Source organism: Sebastes umbrosus, chromosome 14 (genome assembly GCF_015220745.1).
Source record: "Sebastes umbrosus isolate fSebUmb1 chromosome 14, fSebUmb1.pri, whole genome shotgun sequence".
In the NCBI taxonomy this organism is placed as follows: Eukaryota; Metazoa; Chordata; class Actinopteri; order Perciformes; family Sebastidae; genus Sebastes; species Sebastes umbrosus.
The window spans coordinates 15,613,225-15,639,132 of record NC_051282.1 but is presented as its reverse complement, the minus strand read 5'-3'; the positions used below and the strand labels follow the sequence as shown (position 1 = coordinate 15,639,132).

At 40.2% G+C, this 25,908-nt stretch overlaps 1 protein-coding gene and 1 long non-coding RNA gene across 3 annotated transcripts in view; one reads left to right on the top strand and one right to left on the bottom strand.

Annotated features, from left to right (window-relative positions):
* Positions 1-25,908, bottom strand: part of LOC119502376 (protein shisa-6) — an 86,380-nt gene that overhangs the window by 33,522 nt on the left and 26,950 nt on the right. The gene's annotated exons all lie outside the window — the stretch shown is intronic.
* On the top strand, positions 593-16,566 carry LOC119502377. The gene is made up of 2 exons (XR_005210054.1): positions 593-711; positions 16,077-16,566. It is a non-coding gene; the product is annotated as an uncharacterized LOC119502377 (long non-coding RNA).

Genomic DNA, 25,908 nt, shown 5'->3' with positions numbered 1-25,908 from the left:
TACGTACTTAAGTTACAGCACTTAACCACACTCTTTTCCTAAACCTAACTAAGTAGTTTGTTGCATAAGCCTAGCCAAGTCGATCTATTCCTAAATATAACTAAGTAGTTTTATTTTGAAAAGACTGGAGCGGAAATTGACACGTGCGTCACGTTTTGCTAGACATTTGTAGGAAAACGCACAAAAAATACGTGTTGAAAGAAGAAGAGAAAAAAAGGGAAATTCGTGTCTATGTACACGAATCAAATAGATTACATTTTGTGACTATTTCATGAACTGCTGTTAGACTGTGTTGGTCAGTACGCTAACGGTTAGCAGCCATGCCAAGTCGGTCTTTTCTAAAGAGCTCCAGGAGGCTTTACTCCTTCCTTCATAAAGTACCGCAATGAAAAGGCTGCATTCTGCACACTTTTTCGGTCGCGCACAGTGGAAATGCAGAGAAGGCGTCACAGTCAGCGATTTAGCCCGCAGCCTGCACACTGACAAATACCCTGTGTTTAGTTTTTAAAGGTATCTGACAATAATTATATTACACCAACGCAATTCTTTTCTTTTTCTTTTTTGTGGTGTTATTATTCAAATGTTTTGATGGATTTTTGGGAGACTAAACATAGACTAAGCTGAAGCACTGTCCAAGGTGTTGAAAGGTGTGCTCGGTAGGGGTGCTAAACACTGAGATAATTGTCCCCCATCCGGATGAAGACGCCTATGGTGTGTGAGTGCATAAGCGCATACATGTGCATGAATGCTCATTCATGGGTCAGGTGAGGTGTTAGGTTTGATCAGTGAAACGTGTAAAAATGAGCAAGAGGGAACAATCTCATGTTGCAAAAAAAAACAATATTTTGCACGATTTTTTATTTTCTTCACTTGAAAATTTAGTCGGATCTCTGCTGTACAATAAACGGTTAATTCATTCTTCCCTTCATATCAGTTCGCTCTGTCAGACATGTTGTAATTAGTATTGTAGAGGTTGATAGAGGTCATAGATTAACTTTAAAATTATCTGGTTGACAAATCATCAAGATCGAAGCTCTTCAAATAATTGAAGGAGGAGGAGATTTAAATTTAATTACAAAAAGGTCTCCACCAACTTCCCAGAAATGCTGATCCGGAGTCTGTGAAGTAATGAGTCTCCATTATGAACAGGCGGGTACCTCCTTTACTGCTGACACGGTGAGAAAACCTATCATGACCTTGGCAGATTAAAGGAATGGAGCACAAATATTTCAAATTCATTGATTCATCTCCAGCGTGATGAAGGAAAGCAGACTGGAGGTTGTCGTTTTGAAAGAAGGCGGTCTGAGAGACGGAGCATTCAGTACGTCGTTATATCAGGTTGTAAAGACAAGCACAAATAACATAGCGCAGCGGGAAAGACGATTTCAAATAATATCCTGCTAATTAAATTTCTCCAAAAGTCGGGCTGGAGCCATTAAAATGACTCTGGTGCTGTTTGAGTGGAGCGTTATTGAAATTGCATTCATCTGAAGCACATCAAGAGATAAAAATGGTGATAGGAGAAAAAACATTAACTGTGAGCTGCTGCTGGGTCACATCATTAAATCAATGTGTCACTGAATTAAATGTTACACAGTGCATAGTCTTAACGTTATTGTGTGAATAGATGTCAATTCATAAAGGCATCAACTATTCAAACATAGTCACATATGGTCCAGCAGCCCGGTCGCACCAAAAGGTGTGTGAATGACATGATAATGCGCAAGGCAAATACAAGGTGGAGGGGTCCAACAAACATAGGACATTCAACCAGGAGACCGTGTTTTGTCATAAAAGTTACATTGGTGACGTTAGTGACATGTTATCCGTACTTCTGTTACGTTGTTTCTGTACGTATTTTACTTAGTTTACATACTTATTTTAAGGCCAACCATGACGTTTTTGCTAAAACTAAGTGAGTTGTTTGTTGCTGGTACTGGTACCTTGCCACCTTTATACATCTGTGTAATATTCACGCCTCGTCGAGGCAAAACGTGACACTGACACGCTTTCCTCTGGTGGACAGGCGGGTCTCTTACATGCTATAGTGTGATACTGTGATGGGTCCAGATATAAAACAGATATAAGTCCATGTACCACAGCGTCCCTTACGTTTTCAGTCTTAGACCTTCCTTACCAACACATTCTCACTTACAACTCGTCAAATACCGACGTTTGGTCAGTGGCCTATACGCTTCAAATTATGACGCTCTAGGTACCCCTCTACTGTCAGCTTTGAACGTGTCAGGAACAACATGCCAATTTATGCTGGTTACATGCATAATGTCTTTTCAAATTAAACTTCCAACGTATGTTTACTTAGATGTTAGGTTTACTTGGTTAGGTTCAGGCAAAAGTAAGTATGCTTGTTACGTAACTTGCGTACTCGACATTAGTTAAGTGTGCAAGTTATGTAACAAAACTAAGGTAAAATAAGGCAACCTTGACTTGGTTTCACACGGGACACGAACAGTGGTCTCCTGGGTGAAAGTCCTATGTTTGTTTGACCTGTCCAACCTCACCTCTCTCCTACCTTACACAGACTTTCTCGCTCTTTATACTACATCAGTTGCTCTGCCCGTCTAATAATGACGGGTTTACATTGGAGTTAGTTGGAAGCCCGGTGCGTCCCATATACACCCTCAAGGATGCCTCGTGCATCGGTATCAGGCGGCGAGGGCCACTGACCAGTCGGCAGTATTTGACGAGTTACGTTTGTAGTGATAGTCCGCAGAAGTCTGCATTGGGAGAGGCTCGGAATGGATGGATGGGTCCACCAAACACAGGGCCAGGACGCCGTCTGTGTCTCATGTGAAACCAAAAGTCACCGTTTGCATATTTTAATTTAAGTCCGTGGCTTAATAACGTAACAAACATAGTCATTTTAAACCAAATCATGATGTTTTTTACTAAACTTAACCAAGTACTTTTGTTGAGTTTGTTTTTTAAATTTTCAACATTAACCACGTGTTTAAAACTGGGACCATAATCCAAGAGGAAATATGTTTCCGTTGAAACACAATTGAGAATGCAGTTTAGTTGTATGGGAAAGTAATTTTGTTGGAGACAGAGTTGGGGAGTTAGAACAGGTTGTCCTTACATATTGTTTATCATCTCTCTCTTTCTACTCATTCCCTGTCAGTGGCCTAACACAAATGTCCCCTAAAATAATAATAAAACAAAGAACCTGCAGTCAGAAGGAGGTCAACCCCTCGCATATGACTTTAGACTATGTGTACAGAGACCAGTTGTGCCTCTAGCTATTTGAATTATGATTATCAAGTATATTTTTTATTGCCAATTGTGTGCTCAACTGTATTATACTTTTTTTTTTTATCTATTCTGCTTTAGGCATTTTACTTCATAATTTCCAGAGCATGTTATCTTTTTTTGTGAAGCACTTTGTGAGGTTGGTTTTAATGACTTCTATAGTGAATAAAAATAGCCATGCATAATGGCAGTGCATACTGTTGGAGACCTCACCAATGCAATCCAGTGAAATTGCACCTCTTGCTGTTCTTTGCATTCGAAAAACCCATATGAGCTAGAAGACCTGTGTCGTTTGACGACTTGTTGGATGAGAGTTATCCCCAGATTTTCACCGCAACATGACGACGGTGTAACAATTGTCTTGGGCTCCTCTCTCCGTTCTGACACCAAAGGATGCTTTGGAAGGAAAAAAGGCTGAACTTGAGAAGGAGACGAGGGCAAACGAACCCGTGTGGGAACTCTTAAAATACCCCTTTAACTAGGGCAGCACACGACGCTCGGGGTGTAGCACGCTGCACGGCGAACCTGTCCACCCAGAGTTACATAAACCGACATGAGACACCGCAAGATCCCCGCTAACTGCAGGGTCTGATAATAAAGAGGAGAGGTGAGGACCTGCGAGTGATCGGGATTGAAATGTCATCATCTCACCTGCTGCATGGCGACTCGGATGACTGAGCAGGCTACCGCACACAGACGTGGGGGGATTAACTCCCCAGCTTCTACTTTGAATTTTTAGCACTGCCAGCGAAGCAACTTCTACAATTGGGGTGTTTTAAAACAAGCGAATGGAGCGGCGGTGGTTAAAGATTCATGGGCTGCATATTCACAGCCATCCGTTTCACTGATGAGGTCTATAGCGAGGGATTAGGGGAGCCTTGCATATTGTTAAAAGTAAATTGGTGCCTTTCAATTCTCGCAGCATTACCCAGTCTGTCCTGCACTTATAATGAATTCCAGTAATGAACTGGCCTTATACAGGAGAGCACAATATAAGCTATAAAGTGTTGTACTATGCAGACCACATTTGTCACCATTACAGTCAATATTTGGTGACTGCCACAAGATGAATGTGGCCCTGGGGACAATGAAAGAAGCCTGGTCTAATCTAATGTGAGTCATGATAGTCTCTGTGGCTCCTGTAGGCCCAGGTAATGGTCTCCGTTATACAATGCTACACCAGCTATTCTCTATCACTTCACTCTACTGTATGAATCACACTTTCAAAGCATAAACTTTAAGAGGAAAAACAAAATACAAAGATTAAATAATACAACAAAAAGATGATTGTGCTCAAGTTCTCACTAATAGTTTAAATTGAGTTTTATATTTAGTTTTATATTTGAGTCGAGGCATGACTGACCCAAATATTAGAGACAAAATCACCTCCTTTTCTATTTGTGCTGGCTGTCTCTGGTGACTGAGCTTAACATGGAATCAATTCAACTAATTGGAGACTTTAAATGGAATTGTTCTCTCCCAGTAACTGAATCGTTGCCAAAAGTGCAGCCTTGTTCAGCCAATGGAAAACAAATGATGTTTATGTCTATTAGCTCCGTCTCCAATTAACTCTTGATTTTCTATTTAACATATAGAGAGAGAAGGCCATTTGGTTACATTGTAACCTCAGTTCTCTGAGTGAAGACACCATCCCTCCCTCCAGCTTTAGACCACTCATGCTCGTTCCTCAGAAGTGCAGAACACGCCTGAGAATCAGCACGTTTTTAAGTTTTCTTCAGTTTCAAACTAATCCGGTGATAGTTGTTTGTACATCCATGAGTTCACTGCAAACAGGAACTGCTAACAGCTAATTATGCATACTTTAAATGGTGCCAAATTTGTTGTCAGGCTAAAAGAGACACGGCTCAAGTTGTAGCCCACAGCTATTCCAGATGTCTCGTCAACACTTTTAAAAAACATTTCCCCCGACATTCAGCCTGAAATATTTGGTAGCTTTGGAAACACTGGGATCGCCACTATAATCTAAAAGGGTGAGTTTGGAAAGAAATGGAGCAATTGGAGAGTTTTAAAAGTGCATAAGTGCGCTTATTATTTGGGTAAACGTTTGGATTTCTGTCTTCTAAAATGGACCTTCTAGTCTGTAATTTGTAATTTGCTTTTCTTTTGGGCATGCATCTCCGCAAACTGTCGGCTTGGTTGGTTTGTGTTCAACGCACAGAGCTGGACGTAAACAGGCAAGAGGTCGTGTGTTGCAAACTGCAGTAAAAACCCCAATGGAGACGCATATTCCGAATGTGCTGTATACATGTCCAAAGAACGCTGCTTAAACCAGTTTAGGCTGGAAAAGCAGCTCCAACAAGCAGCACTCAAGGCCAGGTTTGAGCCAGTTCCAGCATCCAGATTCAGATCAGCACTCTTCAGGAGGTTTTGGTCATTTATCACGAGTCGCCAGATTCAGAGTAGTATTGAATCAAATGTACTTGGGTCTTAAAAGTCAAGATCATTTAATGCCCCTTTAACCCAGAGGTAATGAGAATGTTTTTCACACACTAAACCCTTTCAGCCAGCTGAGACTCAGAGGATAACAGCTTGCTCAGCGTTTCACACTGTAAGCTTTGATTTTTTTTTTCCCCCCCTGACCAGGTAAATCCAGCCACAAACAACCTAAAACTATCTGACCATAAAGCATTTATTTTCACCAGCAGTGTTAAGGGAACCATCCTCACCTTCCCACCTTGTTGTTGTGGGTTTTTTTTTTTTGTCAATCCTTTCGGCTTCATAAGAACCTGACAGCCGCTCGTGACAGGAAGCTTGTCAACAGACTGAGGGAGAAAGCCTCGGGGCCGCTCAGCATCTCCAGCCGGGTCCAGGCATCAGCATGCACAGAGAGTACGAGGCTTATGTCCACATCACGCCATGTGTGTGCATCACATCTAACCTCCCTCTAGCCCTTCACACTACAGGCAACTCCATTTACAAAAGCTATGTTGCCATGGCTACCACATACAGACCAGCATGCGGACCCTTCTCATGAAGTGTAAAGCTGCATTTGATCTCTTTTAAAACAATTTCTGTGGTCTAACAATCCTTTGGTGCAACTATACTTACACACTGAGAGATAATATAAAGCCGCACTAATCAATATTTTTATATCAACAACAGATCAAATGACTGTAATGTGAAACGGTCGCTCGCGGTGACGAACCCACAGAGAATTACCACCCGACTCCGCTGTTCCCCTCAGCTCTAATGGAGCGTTTAGCTCATTGTTTTGGTTTTTCAGAAACCCCATCTTTACTGGTTTGTTTCACTCTCAGCACTCTCCTTAAACTTGCTTCCAACAGCAGGCAGCTTTTTCTGAGAAGACAGACACAGCTATAGCGACTAGCTGGTAGTTTGTACCGAATGTCATTATTTTTACATTCATTTACATGAATGAGGCTTTGAATGTCGGTTATCATATCTTATGACATCATCACCCTAAAAGCCTTTTTACATAGTATCTTGACGTTGAAGGTTCGTGCGTAGTTAATGTTGTAACATGTTTAATGTTGTTTAATGTTGGGCAACAAAACCACTTAGTTAGGGTTCGAAAAAAACATCATGGTTTGACTTAAAATACGTACGCTTGTAATGTAACATAAGCCACGGACGTGACGTCATGTGAGAGGGAGAAAGAGAGGAAGAGAAGGTGGACTATTGCACGCAATGTTTCTGTAAGTTATTAATAACCTGCTCTGTACACTGCTTTGTCACCTACCCGCCCGAACCCGCCTGATATTTTTTAGTAAGCTTGAGTCGACCCACACAACACTACGACACAGCCACCACTGGAATATAACTCTACAAATAGTATAATACTGATAATATTAGCCTAATATTTATCTGTAACTGTACAGAAATACTGGGTTTAAAAAACGATGAATAGACAAAAAAAAAAAAAGTTACGCAGCATTCAAATGTTGTTAGAATTCAGATGTCAATGTTTGAAGCTTCGAAGCTTGAGTTTTCAAAACCTTATTTTCTTAGCTTAGTTTCATGAATTGTGGAAATATTTTTAACTAATGTTCATATATTTTTCTTTACATTTTTTTTTCAAGAATAGAATTAGTGACGGGTTGAAACTAGAACTATTAGAAGAAGACCTTCGAGGTGAGGCTACATTTAGAAAAAAAATCTTATATTGAAAAATCAAAAATGTAATATAGGAGAAGTACAGTGAAGTATTGGAGTTATTAATTCAGTGTCTGATCTTGACAGTGTGGATATCAGAGCAGAAAGTAGGCCATGAATACCGACCAAAGATCATGTCATTTTGAACATCGTCAGTGCGCAAAGGCCAGCAAAGCAGAGACGCACCTCGTGCTCACTCTCATAATGTCGAGGAGGTCAAGTGTTAAATATGCCGCCTCATTTCCTCTCTCTCTCTGATCTGCTCTGATCGTACTGCCTCTCTTTTATTCCTCTTCATGTGACATTTTAATTGCCACAATAGCTGAAAAATATTACCAGTGCAACATCAGTTAGAAGATGATCACAATTCATTTTAATCATGACGCAAGAACATCAAAGTCATCTGCAGACTAAATATGAATGAATGGTGACATTACAGCAGCAGGTTTTAAATCCAATTAAAAGCTGCAAGTCGAGGACATTTTTCTCTCTGACAACTGCACACATGAGTCTCGAAAATGCAAAACGAAGTGTTGGGCTGATCTTGTGAAACCCAGCGGAGCATCTGTTAACCTTCTCTAATCCCTCTTCAAATATATTTTAATCACTCGGTGCCAGTTTTGTTTTGTTAAGCTGCGTGTACGCTGGTTGTTTGCCGAAGGGTTCCTTCGTCAACGTGCCGCGTTCTCCTGAAATCTAATGAACTCATCAAAAAATGTGACTTTTTATTTGAGATCCCCGCTGACTGCTCGGCTAATTGCGTTTCCCTCCAAGAAAACACGTCTCCTGCAAAAGGACTAAATCTTTTGGAGTGACGTGTGTTTGTGTGTGTTAAGGAAACCTCTGAAAAATCTCTTTTTTTTATGGCTTTAGAAATACTATGATCACTGTGAGAGAAATCACTTAACATTTCATTAAAATCTGGTGAGAGATGTTCCAAAAGCACGTCTAGCAGCAGGGAGGAGATGTTGTGTGAAGGTTCAGAGAGACTGCTAAAACAACTGTAAATAGAACATGCACCATACACTTTCATTAAATACTCATTCCTATTGGTACGTCTTGTAAAGACTTAATGCTCTTTGTTATAGAGTCTACTTATGGAGCTGTGTGTTTGACCAACCCAATCTCACGGGAAGGCATAGCCTATAAATACCACGACATTACACGGGCATTCCGCATGTCATGAGTACGCATTTTTGCAAAGGCCACGCGAATATCCGCAGTTAGGTTTAGGCAAGAAAACCACTTAATTAGGGTAAGGGAAAACGTCTTGGTTGGGCTTAAAATAAGTAAGTAGACTAAGTAAATCACGTACGGAAAACACGTGACAAATGTCAACAAAAATGTCACTAACGTAACTTACAAAACAAAACAATGGTCAGCAAAGGTCTCGAACAAGGGTCTCAACACAAACCCTCTCCTGCAGAAAGCCCTTGGTAATATAGCTGCATTGCTGGAAAAAATTATAATAATGTAAAAGAGTGTAAAGATTTTTTAACCATGTCCTTGGACAAAAAATTATGATAATAAAAAGGTGAAGAGTCAGTCATTACCTCGTCAGGTACTGAGACTTCTAGCCTTCTAGCCTTTAAAACAAACTTTAAGGTCGTTCCAAACACTTCCAATTCAACCTACACTGTAAAAAATAAAGAAAAGAAATCTCCACCATAACAAGTCATAGTGTTGAATGAGTCCTAACATCTTATTTTAGTTAATTTAACTTACTTTCAGTTAGTTAAAGAGTACGGTCTAGACCTGCTCTATGTGAATGTCATGAGATAACTTCTTTTGTGATATGGTGCTGTATTAATAAAATCGACATAACTTGACTTATTTTCTTGACCTGAAATATGTGAAATACAAATATATATTTTTCCCTACAATTTTCAAGAATTATAATAATAAAAAAAGAAAACACATGAAAGAAAGGAAATTTCAATAAGATTAGCTAGAATTATCACATTGCATCGGTGTAGTTTCAAACTTGTTTTAAAGATATAACACAATGGTTGTTTTTGTTTTCAGCTCTCAATATTCAACGTCCGACATCACGTCATGCTTCTTTTAAAAACACTCACTAACAGTGACCGTTGTCATTCCCAGTGCGTCAGATACCGTTGCTTTGTCTCGGCTGTCGGCGTTCTATACCGCCGCACAATGCACCCTTGAGCGCCGGTAGGAGACACACCGGGCTTTCCATTAACTACAATGTAAACATAACCACGGCAACAGTAAACGCTCAGGGAAAGGGCTGCGGTGACGTATTATAAAGAGTGAAATGTGGAGGTGGATGGGCCCAACAAACACAAAGCTTTCATCCAGGAGACTGCTGTTCGTTTCCTGTGCGTTAAGTTTCACTTTCACATTACAATCAGCTGATTGTTCATGTCCCATGTTCACAACGTCAAGTCAATTTTCACTGAAAAAACATAGTAATTTTAAGCCCAACTATGTTGTTTTTTCCTGAACCTAAATATAGCGATTGTGATGCCTAATCCTAAACAAGTTTTTTTGTTTAATTCCCAACACTAAGCATGTGAAAAAGTGACGCCAAGGGGTCGTTGAGGGGTCTGAAACGATTGTGACGATTTGGGATGATAATGTGTTGGTGCTGCACCTCATCAGTCCAGTGTTGTCCCTCTCGTGACTGAAGAGAATTTAATGACGGGGGTTAGTTCATCTGTATTCAACCAGTCAGGCTGCAGCAGAGCGAGCAGGTGGAACTTATTTATATTTTTCTACCGTCACCAGAAACAAAGCCGTTTTTCAAGCCAACTAGGATCCCTGACGGTGTCACAGAGAGGAAACACCATCTGTGCTCAGCAGTGGAGCCCGCCAGGACTGCTGATCCTCAGATCAGGACATTTAGATTCTTTACCACCACAACAATGGACACAACACTGGTGGAAGAATCTGATTAAGAAGCAACCAGTGGAACAGTGAGGGTGAAAACACTGAAATACTGGAGAGAAGCTGAAACACTGCTCTGTTTATTTGCAGGTTATGTTAGGATAGGTTTATTTATTTTACATAAGGGAGGCAGTATTTTGCTTTGAATCTGATGCTCTTTGGAGAACTCAAATTATGTTTTAATGATGGCACCAAAAGATTCCCACGGCAGATTTCTAGTTTTAGCATTTATTTCTAAAACCAAAATACTGCAGAAAACAAAGCCGATAAAGATTACAGATTCTGTTAAACTATTCATGACAGCCATGAAAACTTGTGAATTGTGTAACACACACACACACACACCTAAATAGAAAGGTATTTTTCAAAACACAATCAGATTTAATCTCACAGTTCAGATACTGAAAGATGTGATTGATGTTGTGGAATATTATGACTGACTTAATGTGCTGTTTCTACATAAATTAAAAGTTTTATAGGAAAAAGCATCAGAAATGTGTCAGAAAGGGGTTTTAGGATTGATCATGTTGTCCCCCCAGTAATGATGCAGCTTCCTTCTAAAAGTGAAGAAATACTCCAGTGAGAGTCATAATGACAAATTAAGTTTAATCAATATTTGAGGAGGTAGTTTTATGCCTCCAGTTATGCGAACAGAAAGGTAAAGGAATATTTTTATACTGTATTTTCAGAAATGCCAGTAAAGAGCAATGACATAATGCATCAGTGACTGTTTAGTAGAACTCAGTCTCTACTTATCAAAAAGCTCCAGATTCACCTCCATGGATCCTAAACACACTGTCTGTTCACGTCCTCCCATGACGATTTAATAGAAGTGTCCTCCCAATAAAAGGTGACTCTGGTTCCTGACATGGTGTCGCATTTTTGGGCCAAACTTCTCTTGGGTCAATCTCTGGTTGATTAAAGGACTGTGAGAACCTTGAGGACCAGTTATTGCTGCTGTGTGGAGTGACAGCTTGCTAATGATCTCAGCGGGGAAACTTGATGAGCTGTAAAGGCGGTTGTTAACGTGTTGACGCTGTGATGCTGCCCCTCCGTGACCGCGGGACCACTGAGTTTATATAGCCCAGCTTCTCTCCGCATCCTGAATAGACAAACAGAACTGGGATGTGCCAAAAAAAACCTGTCCAAGATGACACATTCCCTGCTGGTTGTCACTGAAGACAGTATTCCTCTTTTAAAACTATAATAATGTTATGTTCAGTTTGAAAAAACAGCATTTTTCGAGGAATTAGCTATAGGTGGTATTAAGATGAATGAAACACATCTTAGTTTGGGATTGACTCTTGTTTACTTGTTGCACATAAAAGTCTAAATATTCAACATGTTGCTTATATGAAGCAGAGTGTCAGTGGCATGTTTTAATTAATCTAATTAATTACTACTTCTGTTACTTTTTTTTCTTCTTCTTCTTAATTGCATAAATTAATTTATGTTGTATATTTTGAGTGCCCTGCATTTCTGTTTGGCTGCATTGTGATTCTACTATCTTTGAAGAGAAATCTCTCTCCTCACATGTTGTCCTGATTAACATTTGTATGGAGAGTCAAAGGACAGAATGTCACGCGTTGTTCAGATAGTAAAACCCCTCTGGGACCGAAGGCTTTGGGCCGTATATACAAACTTGTCTTGACAAAGGAACTAAGTTAAACGAGATTTATGTCAAACACCTGTGTTGGTCCTCGTTAGTGAGAGGACCTGCACACGGCACCGTCCTGAAGCTGCTCAGAAAAGATGGACTGGATCACATAAAGCACATCAGAATCAGAGGATTAAAAGCTGTAAAAATAAAAGATGATGGAAGAACAAAAACAAAAAAAAGACATGTTGCATTTGGCAACAGAGACCCACTTTGACATCCCATCTCACACTGGAAGTCAGTGCTGACATTTATAAACAGAAAAATGTTGACTATTTTGTGTTTAATATGAATCCTTTGCAGATATGTTCAGTATGAATATTTTGTCTGACACTGTATATTGATATAAGACATAATCCAGGTGCTATTTCCCCCGAAATATAAATTTATAATATAATAATAATATAAATTTAGCAAATTGAACCAGTTTTTTCTCATACACTGTTCTATACCTACGATAAGTAGTGCACTGAAATTTGTATATATGGCCCACGTGATCAATTTGTATGTAATCCACATGACTGTGAGCCAGACATACTTGCCAACCCTCCTGATTTTCCTGGAAGACTCCTGTTTTTCATTGCCCTCTCCCAGTTCTGGTGACTTTCATCAAAAGTCAGGTTGTCAAGTATGGAGCCAGAACAGATGACGTAGTATAAAGAGCAACAAAGTCAGAATACGGAGGAAGTCGGGGAGGACGGTTGGGTCTAAAAACACAGGATCTTCATCCAGGAGACCGCTGTTCAGCCCTGACTCCTAAAAATTACGTTCCCATACAACTAAACTGCATTGTGAATTACGTTTTGAGGGAGACGCATTTTGTTTTTGATGTATCACAAATACGTTTGTAATGAAGTCTCAAGTTCATCATGGAAGTCCGTGTAGGGAGTAGGCCGGGGTGGATGGATGGGTCAACAAACACAGGACTTTAACTCAGAAGACTTCTGTTTGTGTCCCGTGTGAAAGTAAAAGTCAACATTGACTTATTTTAATTTAATAGCTTAATAATGTAACAAACGTAGTCATTTTAAGCCAAACCATGATTTTTTTTTTTTACTAAACCTATAACCAAGTTGTTTTGTTGTGTTTTTTTGTTTGTTTTATTTAAATTCATAATGTTAAGCACTTGTTCAAAACTGTTTGACACTGTTTAAAACTGTGACTGTAATCAGGGAGAAAATATGTTTCCCTCAAAACATAATTGCAGTTTAGTGGTATGGGAACGAAATTTACACAACACAACATGCATCTGAATTTAACTCTAACCTGTCTTTGGGAAATCATATCATTTAACACTATTCTACTTTTCCATGTCCGTGAAAATGTGTTTGAGTTTCAAAGGGCTCTTTAGGACTAGAACATACTGGCTCTTTAGGATAACAGAAGCCTGGATTGAATAAGGAGCTGTGTTTTTCTTCTTCTTATCCACTCTGTTCTCAGTGCTTTTCACACCCCTAGTTGACATTCAGACAGTGTGTTGGCATGAGACAAATAACAAAAAGCATGAATTATTTATCTGCCTCCAAATGCAAGGCCCCCCTTCTATAGAGATTTCATAAGTAATTATTTTATAAACACACTGAGCGCATTTTGTGGGAAACTATTAATATTTTTGTTCAGATTATTGCGCATTTAAGGAAAAAGAAACTCTTTATAATAACCATCATTCATAAATGGTAACTTGATAGGTAATTAAAACGTAGTTAATAATTATTTTACTGTTAACAAACCATGAAATTATAATTAATAATGTTTGCTAATTATTAGTAATGTTATGTTATTTTAACAGTTTATTGTTGCACAAATTATAATTGTTAAATGGTTAATAAATATTTTTTAAAGCATCTATAGACATTATTTAGATAGATAGTTAATACTTTGTCAATGGTTAATAATTGGTTTCTGGTCCATCTATCTACGTAATGTTTATAGATGTTTTACAAACAATTCCTTAAAAGAAAATGTTACCGAACAAGCCAGCCAAGCACTCTGAGCTGCACCGTGTTCAAGGCTCTGCTCGGGCCAGAGAGACGTCCAATTATCAAATAAAAACATGAATATTGTCCTTTAACAGATAAACCTCACACCGAAACAAGGTCGGCCTTGAAGACGGAGTCTAAGGAAACGGCTCAGGTTGAAAGAGAGCAAAGTCTGAGGCCTGATCTTTATTCAACAAAGGTCATCTTTTCTTTTTTCCTTTTGGCAGCTGGGTATGCCAATGACGTGTTTTCTACGTAGTTTGAAAAAGTGACTTTTCATACACTTTAAAATCGACCATGGGCAGGTAGTACAGATGCCACATATGGTTGGATGTGTGTTCATGCCTGGAATGACTCAGACCGGTTTCAATTTCGCACAGTGTCTGGTTTCTCCACCGCAGCTTCCCAGTCTGCTCTCACCATTTGTTTCTTTTTTCTCCTCAGTGGCTCTGAAGGATAAATTACAAATGATAAAAGTGTGTGTTTGCATCCAATCTCTCCAACACAATGCCGCCGCCTCCAGTAATGAGGTCATTATTATGCATATCACAGATATCAAGAGGAATGAGCTTAAAAGCTTACGCGTCTAATTGATTAAGGCAAGCAGGCAGCCATGGCGCTTTGTAACAAAGAAGGCTGTTTTCTTAAAGGTTGTGGTATCTGAACGACATATTCAAAGCGTTCTAATTAAATATCGCTAAACTCTAACTTCTATAAATAAATGAACGTCGTCCTCGAGTTCAACTCGGCTACATGTTGTTCTGTCGCAGCTGAGAAAAGGATCAATTCGTAACAGAAATTCATTGACAATGCTTTGAAGAAAGATGCTTTCTGGACAGTCGGTGTTTGATCAATGCAGCAGCTATAATGGGATTTTAAAACAGCTTTTGATAACAAGCTGTGGAGTATTTGTAGCATTTAACATTAATCTCAAAACCTTTATGCATCAAGTTCCTCCAAACAATATGTTTTGTTCCTGTAACAATAAATAATGTTACAATTTGTTGATGGGTTAGTTACACAAGATGTATAGCCTGATTGTGTGACATTATGTCATAATAATGTTTTGATGCACTACTTCTAGTTGCATCTTTTGGATTTCTGGATTTGGGGATTTCTGAGCTGTAGAGGTGAAGACTCGAGACTTGTAATCGAGTCGGACTTAAGTCATCATGAGGCCTTCAGAGCCTCGCAGCATGTATATTAAGCACTTGCTTTGAATAGACAATATTAGCAAAACTATACAAGCACAAAGTTCAATGCTGTGTCATCTTAATGGTCAACACTCTTGACAGACAGACTTTTCTTGACTTGGACATGACTTGAGTCTTGATCAAACATGACTTTGTCTTCAAGGGCTTGAAATTGAATTTGGACTTTGTTGGACAGGACTTGAGACTTGATTGGACATGGCTTTGTCCTCAAGGACTTGAGACCTGATTTGGACATAACTTATGACTTGTCTTTCAAGACTTGAGACTTCCATTGTACTTTACTGGACAGGACTTGAGATTTGACTTGGACATGACTTGTGACTTGTCTTCAAGGATTTGAGACCTGCCCTAAAAGACTTGAGACTTGGTTTGGACATGACTTGAGACTTGATTGGACATGGCTTTGTCCTCAAGGACTTGAGACCTGATTTGGACATGACTTGTGACTTGCCCTCAAGGACTTGAGACTTTTTTTGGACTTTACTAGACAGGACTTGAGACTTGACTTGGACATGACCTGTGACTTGTCTTCAAGGACTTGAAACTTGCCCTCAAAGACTTGAGACCTGACTTGGACATGACTTGAGACTTGATTGGACATGGCTTTGTCCTGAAGGACTTGAGACCTGATTTGGACATTACTTGTGACTTGCCCTCGAGGACTTGAGACTTGATTTGGACCTTGCCCTCAAAGACTTGAGACTTGGAAATGACTTGAGACTTGATTGGACAATATTTCTGTAGCATTAATCAGGAGGAAACCTTCATCCTTTCGGAGGTGGACATCATGTGTATAATCTTTAATAAAAGAGACATTTCTGCCAACCTCTTGGTAGACAAAACCAGATCATTTTGTTGTAATTCAGCTGACCTGAAACACATGGACCAACAGGCTGTTTGTCACGTCCGTAGTGTTTCCTCCTCCTCCTGAGCAACAGCAGCAGCAGCAGCAGAGTCTTGGAAGCCCTGCTGCACTCTGCGGTGCAATGTGACCTGGATGAGAGCTGGAGGATACTTATCTAATGTGGGGCAGCGCAGATTGCATTGTATCCACGGGGCCGCGGAGTGCAGAGCCGGGAAACTTCAGGGACACAATCTGCTTAAAGCAGATAGAGATGGCCTACTCTCTTCACTGCGAGGGGCGTCGGTCTGTTCAGCTCTGCCTCTGGTCGCAGGCCAAAAGGAAAATGAGAGGAAAATAATTGATTCATTTACTCCCTACTGATTAAATTTCATCACACAGACTCGTAGATGACAACATGGAGGCAGATGTTGCTTAACCTGCATATTTGTCATGTTTTTACTTTAAACTCTTAGGCACTTATCACTATTGGGAGCTTTAACAGTTAATCCTCAATTAAAAGTGTCTTTTAGTTTATCTTAAAGTAAAAAAGTGGCCTTCGTATGTGTTACTTTTTGACTCTAGAGTGAAGTTAAACTAGTTTCATTCCCTCCACCTGTGTTGGTCCTCGTTAGATAGTTAGTACATGCGCATAGCACTGGCCTGAAGCTGCTGGTGAGGTGGGGAAAAAAATCACAAAAAGCTCATGATTTGGTGGATTTAGAGGAGTAAAAACAACACTATCAAAAAATGTATTAGCACATTAGAAAGCAGTAAGCATCAATGCTCCAGGAGTAGAAATTATATCCACTACATTGTCTTTGAATGTGTGGAAAATGTCTGGTTTTATCCGATGCTTATAGCTGCTGTTCTTAAGTCTTCATTAAAATAGTCCAAATAATCCACGCTGAGTCCACATTAAGCATTAATCTGAAGTTAAACCTGCCTGCTAGGGGGGTTTAATTTAAACCTTGATTCAGACCTGGAGTAACTCTGATCTTCATTAAGGAAATCAGATCACATAATTTAAGATATGGATGAAATCTAAGGCCTTCAGCGTGATCCAGACATGTCTAACAGGCACATGTGTTTATACCAGATCGAAGGCTATCATGGTGTTGTACTCAAATGAAGAGACAGAAGTTGTGTGAAGGATTACAAAAGAGAGTTTGAGAGAGAAGTTAAAGCCCTCCTGACTTTCACACCTCGGCACACTTGGCCGGTTGCATTCGGTGTGATTGATGGATTGTCTGTTTCAGACATAAGTTACAAAAATGTTCTGCCAGAGCCAATTCCATTTTAGCTGCTGTTAGAAGATCCAACAAGCACTTTGTTTTGAAGCATCCTGCTGTCTTAAATCTACACCAAACACCATGAGAGGAAGCCAATTTGAGTTTCTGTTTTAAAGAACAAATCTTCTATTGGAGTTTGGCTTTTTTTGGTCGTTTATAAAAAAAGCTGCTGAGAGTTCAGTATCCAGGTTATCTAAACCACTTTTTGGAGGTAAAACGTTAAGTGAGCAAACTTGAAATGTTGGTAATAGTCACTCATTGCACAGGAAAACTGCACACAACTAATTATGGTAGGTTAAAGCAAGACACAACCAAGCAGCAGCCTCCGGTGCTGAGAAATGAAGCTAACACAAAATTGCCAAAATACATTTCTAAACATTAAAAATAGCCTATTTCAGCGGGCAAGCGGTTCCTGTCTTCACTATGAAAGGATCCTGCTGGCACCACTGCTCTTCCGAAAGTAGTTATGTTGCCTAAACATTACCAAGTAGTTTTGTTCACAACGTTAACCACGTGTTTAAAGCCGTGTCTGTGCGTCCGCATGTGACTGTTTAAGCTGACTACTTACCTCACCTATGTAACTTAATTTATGTAACAAACGTCCTTATTTTAATCCAAACCATCATTTTTCTTTCCCAAACATAACCAAGTGGTTGTGTTGCCTAAACATAACCAAGTGGTTGTGTGGCCTAAACAGATTCAAGTCAAGTCAATTTTATTTGTCTAGCCCAAAATCACAAATCACACATTTCCCTCTGAGGGCTTTACAATCTCTACAGGATACGATACCCTCTGTCCTTTACGGTATGACCCTCTCATCGGATGAGGAAAAACTCCCCAAAATAACCCTTTTAACAGGGAAAAAAATGGAAGATTCAAGTAGCTTTGTTGCTTAAACATAAAAATTGTGTTGTCTAATCATAATCAGTAGTTTTGTTTGAATTCACAACGTTAACCACATGTGTAAAACTGCAACCGTGCCTCTGTATATGACGGATTGGGAATGAGAATGAGGCGTTAAATGCCAAAAAGCCTAAAATGCGTAGACATGACACGGAATGTCCTTAAAAGTGGAGTGCTATTTATACATGTTCACATCAGATCACGTTGGTCTAATTGCTCCCGTTACTTGCCATTTTTCACTTCTTTCTGGCGATGAAAAATGCATTGCAATTTTATAATTACAGATAAAAATGATGGCCAAAACTATAATAACCAAATTGTCGTAAACTGGACAATCCTTTAAAACCCACTCTAGATCTTGGCGAACTCCACTTAATCCCTGTCAACAAAACCTGTCCTGAACCCAGAACCATTATCACTAGAACGATCATCAGCTTGACAAGATGGATCTGCGAACAAATCCGAGTTCCTTCCGAAATAATGCCTCTAACAAGAGCCAGCAGCATGACAGCACGCCTCACACACTCTGCTGCAATGCCCCGCAAGTCAAGTGAAGCTCAGCTATGTCCGGAGACATCTTGTCGAGGAAACTGACCGCGGATCCAGTCAGCGCCTCTGGGCTTGGCTGTTCCTGTTGTCGTGAGCTAATGTAAGCGCGGATGCACACTCGCCTCCCTCCTCGGGCCGGATGCTGGTCTCTACCCCTCGGATCACAAGTTCAATTAATTTCACAGTTGGCGGCACCCACAGTCATTTCGTCAGGGCCTGTTGTCTGGAACTGGAGAGAAATGGGAAGAATATGATGCACCGCGAGCCACAGCCGCTCCTTTTCCTCCTCGCCTCCATCCCCCCTCCACCCATGAAGGCTCCAATCGCCCGGAGCCACATCTGATCTGATAGGGCCACAGCTCTGCAGCATATTAAAGCTCACATCACGACGATAAGGCGGAGATGAAACGGCCGCATGCATCATTACTGATCCATAAAGACGTCTCTTTTCCATCTCGTTCAACACAACATTTCAGAATTTATCTGAATTCATTAAAGAGTTGAGTTAATTGGCAGATCATATCAGTTGGATGATGCCTCAAATGCAAATAAATAAATGTTAACCTTTGAGATAACCTGAAGTTCAGCTCCACATGACTGAGTAAAATGTATAAAATCTTCCCTGGACACTGGTCTAATACTGACTTGTGATATGAACATGTCAAACATTTTCAAACACATAAACGGGAATGGCAGCACTCCGAAAGCCCAAAACAACTCAATACTCTGGCCTCAGTTTACCATTTTATTTTTATAGGCTGATGTATTTTCTCAGAAAACACATGAGACACCACAGGAGTGGTGTCACCCTCTGATTCAGCAATCATCCACAGGTGTGTGGGTGAGGTGCTGACTTACAATGACTGATTAAAGTCACTAAACATCTATCAGTTGAAGCAGTACGAGTGCATTTTGTTGTTAAAATTAACACTGCAACATTAAAACTTCTGTATGCAAACAAACCACATTTTGAAGCACAATCTTTGTCTTGAATTCAAACATTTCAGAAGTGAAAGTGCTTCATTGTTTTCTGTATGTGTCAGATTCGCTGACCTGATTAGGAATTTTAGTTATTTACCACTGCAAAAGTAGGCTATTATTTTTTCTTCCTTTTATTCTATTTTAACAGATGTCAACCAAAAATGTAGACACCAAGGTTTTGTCCGAAATCATTCACTACTCCTACTCACCATCCGGGGAGTTCGAGTGTTGCAGGGATGATGTATTTTTGTGGTCCAACCAGGAAGTTGGCATCGCCCTGGTTCCCTCGACAAAAAGCCAATGGGATTGTTCCATTGGGTTTTGAATTATTCTAGAAAATAAACTCTGTGGCAAACAAACGTTTATAATATTTACACGTTTTGTTCAGTAAGATAACCTCCACAAATGAAAACCACTTTTATGATTTTTGAAGTGTGAATGCAATCGTCAGAAGTAAAAAGCTAACGTTACGCTGTAAAACAAACTACACCACGGTCGCATGAGCGTGAGTATACACAACAAGGCTGTAAAGGCGGATGATGATGTTTAGTAGTCTCATTTAGCCACTTGTTAGCAACCTCTTTTTTAAACATGCTTCAAAATTCTCAATTGGGGTATTAATTGATGTATTTTATATGGTACAACAAAACGTTAAAATCTCTTCAGCTTGTGTTAACAACAGACCTTATTTCAGACATCTAACTATAAACCCATTCAAAAAAGCCATTGACTTCTATACGAGGGAACAGGAAGTGCTAAAATGCTAACTTATTTCCTGGTTTTAGGACTCATTCCTGTAGCACTCTACATAGTGAGCTCATCAGCAAAATGAAAAAAAAAAAAACACTTGTGGACACTATTCAGTTCATTTTCTCTTAATTACGTCATTGCTGTCGCACAATTAAAACGTGCCAGACCAACGTCTGCTGGTGGATCATCCATAATAAATACTGACATGTATTTTTGTGTGTGATAAATACATATGTAAGCTATTTTTGTTGAGTTGTCTCTCAGCAAAATGCTCTGAGTGTTTTTTCACAAGCCACATATGTTCTGAATATTCTGACACTAAAATAACATTTTTCAGACGGACAAAAATTAGGACAAAATTAACTTTGTTTGAGACCTATCTCTGTCTCAGCAGCACACTCTCATGAGATCTGGCAACTAACGTTGGCGAACGCCCTAGCTAACTAATTTTCGTAATGCTAAATATAGCTGTTAGCTGTGTAAATATCTAATGTTAGCAAAAGAAAATATAAATATATTATGCAAATATAGCTTTCATCCATCCACACAGTGTTCACAACATTTACAAACGAGTTGGAGATGGGCGGGGAGAGGCGAATGTGCTATGACCACGCCCACTTAGGAGGCAGGAAGTGTGTACCATTTCAAACCATTGGTGGAGCTTGTAATGTGTCATCTTTGTTATAGAGCCTCATTGGTAAAAGCAATGTTGCCTGTTTTATTCAGACAGTGACCTTCCACATTAAAATCTGACTATACTGTGGTTGCCGTGCCGAGATTTTGTAGAAATAACTAATGAAAAAAGATTTTCATGATATAAATGTTCAGCCTTGTCTACTGAACGCCCTCGACTTGAGACTGACTTTGTTTCAAGTGTGACCTGATTCCACTTCAGATTTTCACACCTTTTTTTATTGCTGGCTAGGAGAAGAATGCAGATACGGCCTCTAAACTTCTGCTATCTGCAGTCATCCACCCATTCATTTTCTACACCCGTCTTTGGAACTTACCCAGAGGAAGCCCAGAAAGAACCCAGCTCTCGATCTAAAACCTTTTATACTGTGAGGCAAAAGAGTTGCTCTGTGCTACGCACTTATGATAATACCTACTGCTGATGGCGCTCTGCAAACCACATTACACCCAGTGATGAATGAGAGCAAAATGTGTAAATATTATAATGAACCATCATGCATTCCTGCAGGCACTCAGCTGGTGTCGACTCTTAATGAGCGCTGAAGAAAAGTGGCCACACTGCTTGTTGAAACATCTCTGATAGATGTTTCACATTATGGGAGAAAAAGGCCCCATTAGAATATCCAAACCTCACAATTCAGCCAGCTCCCCTTCACTATTTCTCCTTTCTTTCCTCCCATCCTCTCTGTTGCCACTCTGTCAGGCAGGGCAGTGCGTGCTGGGTGCTTTACCAAGACAACACACGAGGGACGTTGCTAATCAGAGGATCACTGCTCCCCACTCTCAGCTCTTACACCTTTGTCTCACTCCACAGATTTCCACAGTAGTAAGCCTGCAATACCTGATCCTACTGTCGCAGCCTGGTGCTGTACGGATGCAGATTTTTTTATCGGTACAGGCGAGGGCTCCTTCACATCTGTGCTTTTTTTTTAAAGAGCTACATTTATGAATGAAGCCTGGTGTGTGTGTGCGTAGGATGCATCACTGGAGCGATTGCAGGTCTGCCCAAAGGGTCACAGGAAACGGGTGGGCGGCGGCTCGCCTTCTCCCATTCACAGAAAAACATTCAGAGGCAGTGACTAACGAAGCATTTACAGGAGAAGACTCCCGCGCTGGTGTCAACCTGCAGATGAGTTGCAATTGTAATTTTCCTGATGCCATTTTACATACAATTATCAGCCATTTGTGCCTGGAGTGAGCGCTCGACGCCGCTCGCAATTTGACACTCGAGCAGCAGCAGCAGCGCTGTGTGGAGAGGAGTGGGAGAGAGTGGGAGGTTTGATGTGGAACAAAAATCACATCTCTACCCGACTGGGCGCTGATTTGTTTGTACGGCAGTTTTCTGTCTCTCTGATGAGCTCATTGTGCATTTACCAAGTCCTTTGTGTGATGTGAGTGTATTCTGATTGTAGATGCATGAGCACTCCAGATTAGATCATTGTCCTTGTGTTCACGCTACAGTCAACAAAAGTCGCATTTTGCCAAATTGGGAGATAGGTGGTTTTCATCGGATGGTCATAATTTACAACACTAAACCATTTTGTCACTTTCTAAAATTATCTATTGATCCTGGTCCCATTTTATAGTGTTTATTACAACACAAGTTATTTCCCTTTTTGCAGAGAAAATAATTCTGTCCACTTGACCCAGGCAGCGACGGCCAAGATGTCAAACTCGAGACTTCAAAACCGTATAATCCACAAACCAATGGGTGATGTCACAGTGACTACGTCCACTTCTTATATACAGTTTACAGCTTGACCACCAAAAATTTGTGAAAAATCTACGACATACCTTCAGGACACTTCACCCTGAAAATACGAGGCAACATCCACTAACACCCTGTACATACACTGTAAATACAGTTATGCAACTGAGAGATGCAGTTGTAGAAATACTACAGTTGTAATACCACCTCTTTGTATGCAATTACAGTGTTGATCAGTGTTAATAGTGTTGGTGGAAAACGTACACATTCAGTACCACTCATTCATATCCTCCAGCCTCTGCTATCTCTGCCGAAGACTCGCTAAGATGACAAACATTTTCTATTTTCTTTTCTCGGCTAGTAACCTTTTGCTCATATTTTTAGATGAAAAGCTTTCAGTGTGTATGTGTGAGTCGTCTACGTTTAACTGAGTGCAAGTGTTCTGAAATTGAGCCCTCTTTGTTTTCCAAATGAGGACATTGTCCTTCACCACACAGCCATTAACACTCAGCCTCTTCTTGCCACTCTGAGGCGTTTTTTCGTCCTTGGTTTGTCAGCGCTTTTTCTTGAATTATTCTATCCTCCTGGCAGCTTTCTGGTTTGAATGCAGTCCCTCCTCATTGTAAAGGGAGAATACTTCCCCCAATGATAAAACAAGGCTGCCTGGGGCCGGCCTGCCTACTGTATCAGAGCTAATTCCTTGCATACCAATACGAGCCGGCCCCTTCAAGTATTGGTATTCGGTTATGGCGACTGTGCTGACAGAAGCATTTCCATGTCCAGCTCTGCCCTGTCCTTGCCCTCCACTCATAATAGATATTGACAGGTGCAGCGCAGATAACGCTAATCTGCATCCTAACAGGATTTCACATGTCATAGAGTGCTTTCTCATCGCCGCCGCGTTCAATTCACAACTTTGTTATGCTGCTAATAGCGTTTCATGGTGCCACAGCCCCACGGCCTTCAGAGGGGAGGATGGGAAAGTGGAGCCTGACTCGTTCACAGGTTTGCTTGTCTGAGCTGAGCAGGTGAACTCATGCTTATTGGACATACATATCATTAAAAAAATCTTTAGATTTTCAGGCTGTTCTCATACACTAGTTTGTATATATAAGATATTATATGAACCGTTGTGTGTGTATATGAGGATACGTTGAGATTTTACATATCAAGATCAATTTACAGTTTGGGTTTGGAGACTACAAATGTGTAACAAAAAGTCTCTCTTACAAACTGGGAGTTTGGAGTTTAGAAAATGATGTGGATTCACCAAGACTCAGATTATTAGGTGCAAACACAAGGCTTTCATCCAGGAGATCGCTGTTCATGTCCTGTGCGTCACTTTGCAATCAGCTGTTCATTTGTGTCCCCTTTTCACAACGTTTTAAGACCAACCATGTAGTTCTTTCCTAAACCTAACTATAGTGGTTTTGTTGCCTAATCCTAAAGTGACACCAAGTGTAACTACAGCGGTTTTAATGCTGAAAAGGGCATAATGCCAAAAAGGGCATAACACCAAGGCCAAGGGGCGGTATGTGACAAGTTGGGATGATAACATGTTAGACCTCCGCACCCACCTGCACACCTGCTTTTTGTGCAATATAAATAAATCTGCATTGCTTTGCCTGTTCATTTTTATTTATTTTTTTACATTGTGTCAGAGAGATGTTGGTTCAATTAGGAATACAATGCAATTTAATGTAACATCAACCAAATAAATGCTTCAAGATCTGAAGATGAAGATGTTAATACACACATATTTTAAAAAGATATTCCACTTTTAGTCCAGAGTCAGATCATATTTACCTACTAACTCTGATATCACGGGAATATTCAAATATATTCTGAAGTTCCTGACACCAATATATACAGATACTATAGCCTTGATATGAAAATGGAAGAAGGACGATATATATTTCCAATTTGAGATAAAGAATGTTTGGAGAAGGTAAGTGGCGCTTTAATATGAGATAGCGCAGGTTGACGTTCCATCCGGTCAGCTCTTCAGATGTGATTTCAGTGTACAAACATGCACTACATAATGCATGAGGAGGGGATGTGTTAGAGGCTATCTGTGCGTATGTGTGAGAGGACGCGATGTATGAATCTCAGTATTCAGTAGGAAGGCTTGTGGGATTCTCAGAGTGTGAGTTCCATCCAACCAACCTAATCAGGTTCATTAGACTCCTATTTAATGGACAGCAGAGATAAGGAGAGGAATCAATTCATATTGTGCATTTGGCGGCGGCAGATCTGTGCACCGTGAGAGGACCGTCTCCCTGCTGCTCCGAATCACGCTCATTGAGAAAGAAGCGGAAATTACCACTCCGGCGAACGCTGCGCTGACTTAAAATGACCTGATAAAGACCAATCAGAGACTCGATGCTGCCTGGAAACTGCCCGGCGACAGAATGAAGGTTTTGAGTTTCCTGGATTTTCACACAACGAAGGTTCACATATCAGGTTAAACTTCTTACTTAGACTCAAAACAAATATTGTATGTTTAACTTCTAGGATGCATGGAGCATAAATTATATCACTGGAGCTGTATACAATGATTGGGGGAGAGCAGCAAAGTCTCTGACTCGAGGAGTTTATGGCAAACCATCTTTAAAAAAAGATGAAAGATCATGATTTGTGCCTCTGAATGGAATTACATACAGGTAAGGAATGACAACCTGATCTCATGGGAAGGCGTATAAATAGCACAACATTTTAAGGCCACTCGTTGTGTCATGATAACGCATTTTAGGCTTTTCGCATGTCATTTGCAGTCAGTACCGACGACATGACGTGAAATGACACACCAAAAGCAAGAATGGCATTGTTTTTGGATGCAAAGTGACCGGGCTAGGAATGAAGACCTAATCCATCACTGTTTAATTTCCTGACCAAACTTACTTAGGTTTGTTGAAGCTCTTTGCATCCTGTTTGTCTCAGTTCTTATATCCCTCTAAATACTTCTTAATTTTGTCTCTGAATATATGAATACAGTGTGATTATATGTACATATAGTTTCAGGATTTT